This window comes from Panthera onca, chromosome C1 (genome assembly GCF_046562875.1).
Source record: "Panthera onca isolate mPanOnc1 chromosome C1, mPanOnc1 haplotype 2, whole genome shotgun sequence".
In the NCBI taxonomy this organism is placed as follows: Eukaryota; Metazoa; Chordata; class Mammalia; order Carnivora; family Felidae; genus Panthera; species Panthera onca.
In genome coordinates, this window is record NC_138346.1 from 191863452 (window position 1) to 191875104 (window position 11653).

Genomic DNA, 11653 nt, shown 5'->3' on the forward strand with positions numbered 1-11653 from the left:
CAGTCAGCGTAGGCTTCTCAAGCTGGGGTAACTTTAGTGGGTTGAACAGTGTCACTCCAGAATTCATGTCTACCTGGACCCTCAGAATGTGGCCTTATTTGGAAATAGGGTCTTTGCAGATTGAATTTTAAGTTAAGCTGAGGTCATAGTAGATTAGGGTAGGCCCTAAATCGAACAAGGGCCATTATAAGAAGGGCATGTGACGATGAGGGCAGAGTTTGGAATGATGCATCTATAAGCCAAGGAGCACCAAAGATTGCCAGCAACTACCAGAAGCTAGGGACAGACGGGGAAGGATTCTTCCCCAGAATCCTCAAAGGGAGCATGGATGGCCCTGTTCCCTTGAGTTTGGATTTCTAGCATCCAGAAATGTGAGGGAATAAATTTGTTGTTTTTAAGCTGCCCAGCTGTAGTGGCAGCCCTAGAAAAGATATGCAGAGATTTTTCCATTGCCACCTCCATGACTCTCATGTGAGCAGAACCTTCCTGCTGGAAGTGAATCACTGGACAGGTGGGGGGAGGGAGGGGTGGACTAGGTCACTGAGGGCATTCAGTGCCCTCCTGTGCCCCTCTACACCCCTGTGCAGTCCTGTGGGATGGTCTGTGGTCTGCTCAGGGAGGAGAGTAGGGGGTTCTGATTGGCCCCAGAAATATGCCCCATCTTTCTTCCGTAGTCTCCGCAGAAATTCTCTAGGGTGAGGGTGTACAGAGCCGGAGCTTTCCACCTTGGGCCCCGACATCTCAGGATGGGCTCCCTGGGTAGTTCTGTTGGCAGCTTTAGCTTGTGAGCTCACCAAGCTTTGTGAGGATTTGTCATGGCTTCAAGGGGTTGGCTCAGTACATGAGCAAAGTCTGGAGTTTGGGGCCTGTGCCTACCAGTGCCGTTTGATGTTGAAAGAGATACCACATCTGCAATGTGAGTCCCTCCTCTTCTCTGCCAAGGCATGTCCTCACTAGGGCTGTTCCCCCTGATGCAGAAAAGACACACCGCATACCTCAAGATGACTTTATGGGCCATTGGCCCCTGGCCTGTCTTCTCTGGGAATATTGTGTCTGGATGGGTGTCATTGACCTAGCCCTGGTTTGTGAGTGCTAGAAAGGAGGAAGGGAAGATGAAGAGAAGGAGAATGGAGAACACACACCTAAGAGTTTTTCCTTCAAATTGGAATAAGCTCCAGGGGCCCACCTACTGCTATCGTTATGATGTCACAGAAAGGAACAGCCAGAGCAGGGGGAAGAAATTCATGAAGTCATCTGGCCCAAAGCCCTCTTCGATCTTCCATGCCACCAGGATGGCAGAAGTTGGTGCATGTTTCTGGCAACTGAGCTCTTGAATACCCAAGACCACACAGCAGCAACGCTAGGGGACGAACTCACTGAGCTGGTGCCCAGCTGCTCATCTGGGAAGTTCTACCGGGTTCTCACTTGTAATCAGCAAACCCAGACTCCTCACCTTAGAGACTATCAGACCAAGCTACTCTTGGGATCCTTGAAGATGGCTGGTAATGAATGTGAAATGATGACTCATGTTGTATTTAAGCAAGACTCTGGGTGTGCGTGTGAATGGGGATTGCTCAAAATCATGTCGAGGTGCTGATGATTGCATCAAAGCCTCTGCAGTGGGGGAGGGTGGAAGAGAGAAAAGGTAGCCATAGATTTTAATACAGAAAGGGAGCAACCACCTGTGAAGCTTTGTAGAGAACGATGATCTGCGTTCCTGGCTGGTTCTGCTTTCATATCCTCTGGAAAATACTCTGCTGTTCTCAAAGCCCTTGAGAGACAGAAAGTAAGAGAGACTTACCTTGGCCTTATGCAATGACCAAATGAAGTTCTCAAAGTCAACATGGAGCAGTGAGGACCATAGGTCCTCACAAGAGTGAGAAGGACCGACAATCTGGCCTCGTCCCCACCACTTCCCCTGTTTGACGGGGGTTTAGTGCATTGTCAAATACCGACTTGATCCTAGTCAGAAAAGCCCCAGAGAGTGACCATGTGGCTGATATGTTAGAAGAGTCTTCAGGAGCTCACCAGTATGAGTTTGTCCTGACAGCTACTCCAGCTGACAGCTGGATTTGCTTCTTTCTATTTCAAAATCATCATGCCTCCTGTAACAAAAGCTAGGGGAGCCAACCTGAGTCCAGCAGTTTAGTTTGTAACCTCGTTCCTCTCTCCTTCAGGGGAGAGGGATGCGTCAGCCACGGGAAGCGGGCCAAACACTCCCGCGTTTCTCTTCTGTCTCAAGTGGAGATTAATTATGTTGTAACTTCATGTTGATGGTGATGGGAGGGTCCCCTAGCAAGAGCAAACCTTCCCCAATTCTTCAGGAAAGAACAGACTGTGGCAGATTTGAACTTGGCCTAAGGGGCAAGGTATTGATGTCATCCAGGCCAGACCACAGTCCCCTATTTCCAGTTGACACCCCAGAAAGCCTCATATATGCAGCCTTTCAGAGGCTTTTAAAAGCAGGATGGGAACAATCTGATGGATACGTTGTAGGGTTACATGAGGAAAGTAAAAGATAAAACCTGCTTAAAAGCACCTGTCTCCAGAAACTACAGGCCAAAGAGAGGTACTAAGACTTTGTTTCCATGGAGTTGAGCTGAGAGGGACAGCTTTGGGGCAAAAGACACAAATATGGGGCTTGAAATCAAAATTCTGGGGTCAAGACCTAGCTTTCCCACGTGCTGTGTGACTTTGGGCAAAACCTTTCACCAGAGTTTCCTTGTAGGGAAAATGGTAGGAACAAGTACACTAAAAATTGTTAGAAGGACCATATGGCATATGTGCATATTGTAAAATGCCATGTAAGGGTTGGTGTAGTGATTCTCACTGTGGCCTCGAATATGGGATGTGCCTGTGTTCACACCACAAATAGCCAGACACCTGGATGGCCACGAATGTTGGGTTTAATCATAAGATCTGCTCTTTCCTGAGAGCCAAAGGTCTAGGAAGTTTTTGTTTGTTCGTTTACTTGTAAGCGACTCTTTCTTAGAACTTTCTAGCTAAGAAATCTTCTGTCGTATATCACCATTGACCAAAAGTCTTTGGGCGACTCTCCCCACCCACTTAAGCCTTTGATTCTTCCTCCCTGAGGTCAAAGGGTCAGACAGATTTCCTCAGTGGTGCACTGAGTGCTCTAAAGTTGTATGACCCTACCCACCAAGAGGAAAGCTTTTGCTTGTGTCAGATAGCCTTCTGGAACACAGGTTACACATGAGGCAGTAGGCTGAGTGCAGAAGGACACCAAACTCTTTGGTATTCTTGCAAACTAGAGGGCACCCCATGCCCAGATGCTTGGCACTGCTCAGAGAAAGGTCACCCACCCCTTCAGAGTGCCAGCAGAATTTTATGGGACTTGAGAGAAGGGAGGCATTACCCAGCATGGATAGGAGAAGGAAGGGAGAGGCAGGGACGGAAGTGGCTCTGAGCTGGCCTTGCCCTAACAGGCGCAGTGTCACATACACAGTGAACAGCTCGTGTCAAGACCCAGCAGCAGGAAATGGGGGGTGGCATGTGCTGTTCCTCACTTACAGCCTCAACAAAAAAGAAAAATGAACAGATACCGAGGCTGAGGAGTTGCTATTATGTGCTGGGTACAAGGCCCGACCCAGTGGTAATTGGGTACATGTTTCTGAGTTAGTCGGCCTGAGTTTATCACGTCGGCGCTCCTTGCTGGCAAGTGTGTGAGTGCCAGGCTTAATCCTGGGAGGACTGGGCGCCCACACCCTGCGTGCAGGGCCCTCTGGGTGGAGGAGGGCAACTTTCCTGTCTGGGCACTGCCACTTTCCATTCACTTCACACGCCAGTGTTTTGACATGTTCGCGCCTGGCCTGTTAACACGGGATAACAAGGGAGTGCGCCCAAAGGCGGTGCCTGGCTCCTGAGCTGGCACCCGGCCAGGGCAGCCTTGTCTAGCTCCTTTCCCTGGGGTGGCAAGAAGGCAGCTACTGGGTAGTTCTGGCTCCTCTGAGTGCCTCCAAACTAGAGCCTCTCCAAATGTCAGGGAGGAGGGTTTATGACTTCGGCCTTTTATGATGTACCTTTAAGGCCAATTATTTCTAGAGCTAATAATCCTAACACCTCATTGAATTAGGCACTGGGAAGAGAAGGAATACACTTCAAAATCCATGAAATTACAAGTGGATTGAGTGACTCACTATTCTGGATGAAGGCTTTATAGTCTGTAGTCATTATTATTGTTAATAATAATATTAATATTAATAAGCATTTATTCACACACACACACGCCCATGGGTCTTTGGGCAGAGCTCATGGAGGACACAGACAGACTCTGTCCTCAGGGAACCGAAGGAGGCTATCTCTAAGACACTGTAGTAAATCACTTGAGTATTGTAACTGTCAAGGTTTTAAACACCTAAAAATCAGCACTATCATTAGCAATCAGTAATCACTGTTATAGAAGAATAAATCTTGTAATCTCCAAATTACCTGTTTGCACCAATTACAGTTCAACTGATGAAACATACCAATCAAAGGGGAATTTACTGGAGGCGCCCAGGCTTATCTAGGTTAAAAAAAAAAAAAAAAAAAAAAAACACCAGGAACCCGCTGAGTTCCCAAACTGTTGTTTCTTCGCTCAGTCTCCGTTAGGGTGGATTTTCTGGAAGTGGAGCTGATAAAGCCCTACACAAGTACCCCCAGGCAGGAGGGAGTCCAGTTTTCACTTGTTTATTTATTCACTTATTCCCTGCCTGCCTACAAAAAGGATTTGAGGTAGGTCACACTAAAAACACAGATCTCGCAGGACGGTTTTTTTAAAAAAGCAAAAGGAAGGTTGGAAATTGTGGGGGTGGGGGTTGAGGTGTTCGAATGTTGAGCTCCCACAAATCTTCCCGAGAGTTCTTTTCTAAGCACGGGGCTGGGCCCCACGGGGAGCAGAAGGAGAAGCCAGCCCTCCCGTTGCCTGTAAGGAAGGCCCAAGTCGAGGAGCCTCACAAGCTTCCGACTGGGTCTGAGCTTCTCAGAAGGTAGTGCACAGAGGACGTCCATGTGTTGTCTAGCTCTCAGCCCACAACGAAAGAAAGCGGGTAAACGGAGAGGTAGATTTTTTTTCCTTTTTGTAGATACTAAAAAAAATATCGAAGGGGCCCAGTGGGAAACCATCTCAGTGTTTTTTACCAGTCTCCCAGATGTGTTCTCCATGTGGTCATTTCTTGGCTGGAGTTAGAAGAAGGCGATGGAAATGTGGACCCACTGAGCCTTCTCTGGTTTACTCTGGAGCTTTGGACAATCTCGATCTGGTGTTTGCAACTGAGGGAAAGCCAGGGAGCAGTGGCCGGGAAGAGGTGGGGAACGGACAGGAGCTGGAAGTAAACTGGAAGGCGGATTTGGCTCAGGGATTAGGAAGTGAAATGGATTTAAACAGCGAGGGTCTTCTCAGCCCTGTGCTGTGTGCCAGGCTTCTCCTAAGGGTGCCTCTGCATACCCTGCCACTGCAATAGTCCCAGCATCCCATCCCCGCTCTTCCGTGGATCTTGGTTGCATCGCCGTTTTCCCAGCCCCTACCTGGCTTTATTGCTTGCCCATATGGTTCTGCATCTCTAGGAAATTATATCCTTGTCTTCTGAGGGCTCGCTTTATGTTTGTTTTTTGCTTTAAGGTTACCGTGAGTTCATTTTCACTTCTGCCCTTGAACATGGTAACGGCAGAACTGTTTAAGTAGCAACTTTCTACATGGTGCCCTCTGTTGGTAGACAGCCTCCATGATGACCCCAATTGCCCTGGCCTTGTGGTACTCACACATTTGTGTAGGTCCCTCCCACATGGACTCAGGGTTGTTCTATGTGACCAGCAGGATACCGCAGTGTTAGATACCGTGCTGAGTGCTATGTATAGGACAGGCACCATCTTTGACCTCATGGAGTTTACAGAGTTTACAGAGCAGAGAATATAGATAGATAGAAAGATGATAGATAGATAGATAGATAGATAGATAGATGATAGATACTGAGAGCTCTAGCTTTGGAGCTAGATAGAACTGGCTGAATTGTGGCTTCTTCACTTGGCTTTGTGACTTTGAGCAAGTTATCTAAGCTCTCCGAGTGTCTGTTTCCTCATCATTACATTAATTTTTTTTAAGTTTATTTATTTTGAGAGAGATAGAGAAGGGGGAGGTGCAGAGAGAGAGGGAGAGAGAGAATCCCAAGTAGGCTCCACGCTGTCAGCACAGAGCCCGACATAGGGCTCGAACCCATGAACTGCGAGATCATGACCTGAGCTGAAATCAAGAATTAGACACTTAACCGACTGAGCCACCCAGTGCCCCTGTTTCCTCATCTTTAAATCAAATATCCATCTTGAGGATTACACGTGACAGTGTGTAAAAAGTATTTACCACAGTTTCCAGGTTTGGGTGGCTCCTCCATAAATGTTATTCCCTCCAGCCGTGCTGGTGCTGAGAATGTATGATGAGTAGGAAGTCATCTCTGCCTTCAGGGGGCTCCGAATGGAGCGGAGGGACAGATGTGTACTCACGAAAGTTCAAGGCAGACTGTGACAAATGCTGTTACAGGGGCGGAGAGGACAGTGGGAACCCAAAGGAAGGCATAGGAAAAGCTTCATGGAGTTTAGGTGACATTTTAACAAGCCCTGGCGGGTAAGAACTTTCACCATTGCAGGTAGGGAGGGGAAATCCCGAGAAGTCACAAGGCGTAAAGCCTCCTGATAATCAGCAATGGTGGAAATGTACTAGCTCTTGGTCATACCGCTTCCCTGTAGTGGGCTGTGATCTCTTCATCGGTAAACGGCAGCTGCTAAACTCGAGAGTAAATGTTCCTTCCAGCTCACCCATTCCACAAGGCCAGGGTACTGCTCTGTTCATTACCAACTTTCAGCTCCTAACACATGGTGGGCACTCAATAAATATGTATTAAATAAGCAGGTATAATTTTATGCGTAAGTGGCTTGCCTCAAATGAGAAAAATCAGGGAAATATTTTTTCCATTTACTTGACATAAGTCATTTCCTGGGGCAGGGGGGCGGGGGGACAGGTGTGGTGGCAATGAACCCATCTACATTGTGTCACTATGTTTTGTCAAAGTCCTTCTGTCATCCTGGTCCTTCGATTTCTTGGCTGTGCCTCCTATTTCTTCCTTACATCCCCTAGTCTTGCTGTGGGCTCCTGCTCAAACTTTAAAGTGACTGGCATTTCCCTGGAGATTTCTTTAGCACTCAGCACCACGTCCTCGGTCCAGGCGAGGCAGACCCAGCCAACTCTGAAGAAGCTTTGCATGTTTTCCTTCACTTAACTGCCATTTTGCGATTGGTGCCTCCATGAATGGAGTAACCGTGAAACCAGAGCTCAACAGAAGAACGTCGAAAGCTGTCGAGCTACTACTATGCCATAGGACAGGGCTGGCTATCTGTGAAACTGTGCTATAAGGGGGTTTAGGCCCTGGGGGGTCCCCACCCCACTCCGTTTTGCCTCTGCTCTCCTCCTCAGGCCTATGCTTAAGACCCTCATGCTGTTTTCTTCTCCACTGGGACTCCTGTAATACACCGTCCCCTGGGGCTTACTCTGCTCCAGCCTTTCCAGATCACCCTTGTTCTTTCAAAGCTCATCCTGGGTTCCATTTCCTCTGAGATCTGCAGCTCTGTGTTTTTGGTACAATTAATTCGGTCCACACTTAATGCCCATCCTGTGCCTGGATCAGTATAAGCTCACAGGATGCCAGATGAAGGAAAAGTGCTTCTTGGCCTTGATCTGGCTTTCTAGGATGAGAGTGGCCAAGACGACAAACCAAACGATGCAAAGCAGTTAACGGACAGTCCCTTTTAAGTGACAGATTTGCATGTTACCAGGAGCTTTTTGAAGTCAGTGGCTTACCTTCAAAGCATTCTTATTGTGACAAACAACTTTTAAAAGGTTTTCTCTTTTCTTAACCTTACAAGCAGGAGAGCAGTACTTATCAATGGCAGAAAACTTGGAAAGTGAAAGAATATATACGTAGGGGACAAACTTGTTGATGATCTCACTACCCAGAGGCAAGCCAGCATTGGAATATTTTTCCTGTCTTTTTTTCCCGATGCACCGGAGATCCTGTGTTGCTATAATTTTGCCTCTACCACTTTTGTTAGCAAGCACTCTATCCCAACCATTTTGCAATGTTATAAAACACACTGAAGAGTGATTCTAATGGTAGGAGTTTGTCAGCAAGTAGGAGCGCTGAATTTATTTGGCACTGAGACTTGGGGTAGCCTCTCTAATAACACTCCCATTTCTGCGACTTCTAAGACAAGTGCTGCCATAGTGTATTTGTAACTCAGCCGATCTGCTCAGCCCTTCTCTGAAGACACCGCATCCTGTGCCGTTAGGTGCGAGCATCTCCAGTCTCCAGATTCTCCACTTCCTCCCTTCCCCCACCCCGATTTCCTTCATCTCCAGTGAGCGATAATATCTTTCATTTGAGCTTCTCTTTCTGCCTCCAATGACTGCCTCCCCTGATGAATTCTCTCTGGGTGACTTTGGCATTTGCATATTTCCTCGCTTGGATATTCTGAGATGTTGGAACCAGAGAACAGGTTGATGCGATCAGGTACTTAGCTGAATGAGGCTTTCTCGGGAACTGCACAAATATTTGGAGTCGGGTGTGTGCCAATAGGCAATTAATTGAAATGTGGACACAGCAAGCTTCTGGAGGAAGGAAACTGAACTTGAGAAATTAGCTGTGGGAAGCAATCCTCCGCAAGATACAAAACAGTAATTTGGGAATTTCCTTTACCTCAGACTGAAATTGATTTGGTACAGAAAGAGGAAAACAAAAACAAAAACAAAAACAAAAAACCCAAACCCAAACAAGGTTGACTCCTGCATTACCAGAGCTGGAAGGCATTGTCAGAGAATGCCGGTCTGACCCTCCTGGGGATGGAGGAAAGAAAGCCCAAGGTCAGTGGCAAGTTGGGGCAAATTCAGGACCAGAAGCAAGATGTCTTGACTCCAGCCCAGGGCACTATCCATTTTATAAGCTGACTGTCTACCTGGAGAGCCGGATTATCATATCAGGAGCAAAAGGGCGAGGACTGTGATTTAAGCATTTCCCCGTCACCGATGACTTTGTGAATACATTTAGGAAAATCCGTAACAAAACCAAGGTACTCGCTGATTGTGGCCTTAAGGACGGAAGCACATCTAGCCAACATTTATGGAGCTCCTGCTTCATGTGTGGCTGTCCGCTAAGCACTAAGAATGGAGGTGATTACAAATAGGGTCCCTGCTCCACACTGTGTGATGTTGGCCTGATCCTGGGAGGGGCCCAGCTCCTGACTTGTCCTCTTTAGAGGTATTAGCCTCTGTGTCCATCTGCATTTCTCTGTCTTCCAGGAGAATGGACCTTTCTCCTTAAGATTTTTATAAACGATGTATAAGAAAAGAAAAGAGAAGTTCTGACCGTGACGTTGCTTTAGGATTCAGATTATCTTAGAGTGATATGAAAATCATCTGTTCATTGTTAAGGTATATATTTCGTGGTTCAGGACCAGAGTGATCCATTTTATTTATTTATTTATCTTTTTTTTTTAATGTTTATTTATTTTTGACAGAGAGAAAGAGAGAGACAGAGCACAAGCAAGGGAGGAGTAGAGAGAGGGGGAGACAAAGAATCTGAAGCAGGCTTCAGGTTCCAAGCTGTCAGCACAGAGTCCAACGTGGGGCTCGAACCCACAAATGGTGGGATCATGACCTGAGCCGAAGTCGGATGCTTAACTGACTGAGCCACCCAGGGGCCCCTGGAGTGATCCATTGCAGGCTTCCCCTAGAACATGGTTCTCAAAGTGCGGTCCCTGAACGGGAGGCATCAGTACTGCCTGGAGACTTGTCAGAAATGCAGATTCTCAGGTCCCACCTCAGCGCTACTGAATCACAGCCACTGGTAGGGCCCTGCCATCTGTTTTAACAAGTCCTCCAGGGGATTCTCATGCATGGTGGAGTTTGAAAACCATTGCCCTAGAAAATATGATTTGGAAATCTGGGCTGCTGAATTCTAGCACCAAGGAGGTAATCTATTTTTTATTATTGGACCCTTAAGAATAAACTCTCTTCATTTTAGAATACCCAGGTGAGCTGTTTCTATCCATTGCTGAGTGTTAAACGGGAAAACATGTCCAAATAATTCTTCAAAATTTAACTGACCAGCAGAGTCAGACACGATTCTGGGTAACCCGTCGTATTTCCAGTAAGCACAACGTTTGCATACTTTAAAGTTTCATGGAATAACTGAATAAGTTAATTGATTGCTTAATCTGTTATTTTTAGAATATCACTTCCTTACCTCATGTGAAAGTTTATTCAAAATTCAAATGGGAACATTTTATTACCCCAAAATGTTTTCCTATATCCTTGAACATGTTACTAAGGAAACCAGTTGCAACATTGCACTGATATTGTTGCTCTAACAAATTAACGATTCAGCCATGTAGATGCCACACTACGATTTTTTTCTCTCTCTAGAAAATTTCACACTTATTGAATTGATACATTTATAACACAGGACGTTGCAAGCGACGCTATACGGAGAAATCGCATCCCAGAGTGACAACGGAGGTTTCCCTGGGATGTGTTTTGTGCTGTTTGAGCAGGTGATTTTTCATCCGGTACCAGGAGCTCTTCTGCGCAGGGAAGCTGAGTTAGAGAGAGCAACCATCTCACAAGGACACTTGGTGTCGAGCTTGGGGGGTTCTCGCTGGTGAACAGCGACTAAAACTGGCTGCGTGTGTGCAAAGTGTGTGCTAATCACACTTTTAAGGAATCGAAGGACATCAAAGCATGAGATCACGCGACTGAGATGGCACCAGGAGATGGGGGGGGGGGGGTGGTGGATACAGCACAGTGGGAGGCCTCCTGCATTTTCTGCCTCAATGGGGGGAGGTGAGGTTATTAATGAGGGGATAGATTAGAACAGATGGGTATTTTTGACACATTTCCCCATGTTGTTATTTTCCAATACCCCATCTTCCCACCAGCTAGTCATGTGCCTTTCTCTTGGTTAGGAGTGAAAGCATGTGACTTTTTAAAGGGAAACCTCAGGAAGGGAGAGTGGAAGTGGAGACGTTGCCATAATGCTCAGAAGCCACGCTCAGCGGATTTGGAGAGTCTTCCTGAAGCCTCTGCTGGGAGGGGAGAGGGAGAAGCCACTGTGGGCTTGTGTGACTTTGGACACCGTGTTCGAAGGGAAGCCGTGTGACCCTTTCCCACTCACTCCAGCCCAGCCTCATGGCATCCAGCAGCCACCACTCGCCTCCTGATTGCCGTACCTTTCTGCAGCCTGGAGATTTGCATTGTAAATGCTGTTTGTTAGGCCCCTGAAATAATATTAATCACCGTAAAACAATTACGTTGCATAATTTGTACATAAAAAAGAAAGAGTGAACCTTTTGCCTGAATTAATATTTCCTTGTTTGTATCTTTCTCATCCTCACAAATAATGAGACCCCTGTCTGCCCTTCTAGGTGAGAATGGCTTTGGGAAAAGAAAGGTATCTATCTTCGAATGGCTTCTTGAAATGATGCACAGTTGTCCGGAGCCTGGTGGCCTATGCAGTTTGGGGTGGAAGAACCATGGACCCTGGGGAAAGGGACATCTTGACACCCTGTTGCAAGGTGCTTCTTGCAAAGAGGAGAGACAGAAGGGTGGGCACCA

The 11653-nt window shown here is 46.9% G+C and overlaps 1 long non-coding RNA gene across 1 annotated transcript; it reads left to right on the forward strand.

The window, feature by feature from the left end:
- Nucleotides 1–1229: 1229 nt before the first annotated feature.
- Nucleotides 1230–11355, forward strand: LOC132673702 (uncharacterized). The gene is made up of 3 exons (XR_009608168.3): nt 1230–1502; nt 10506–10593; nt 11005–11355. It is a non-coding gene; the product is annotated as an uncharacterized LOC132673702 (long non-coding RNA).
- Nucleotides 11356–11653: the final 298 nt, after the last annotated feature.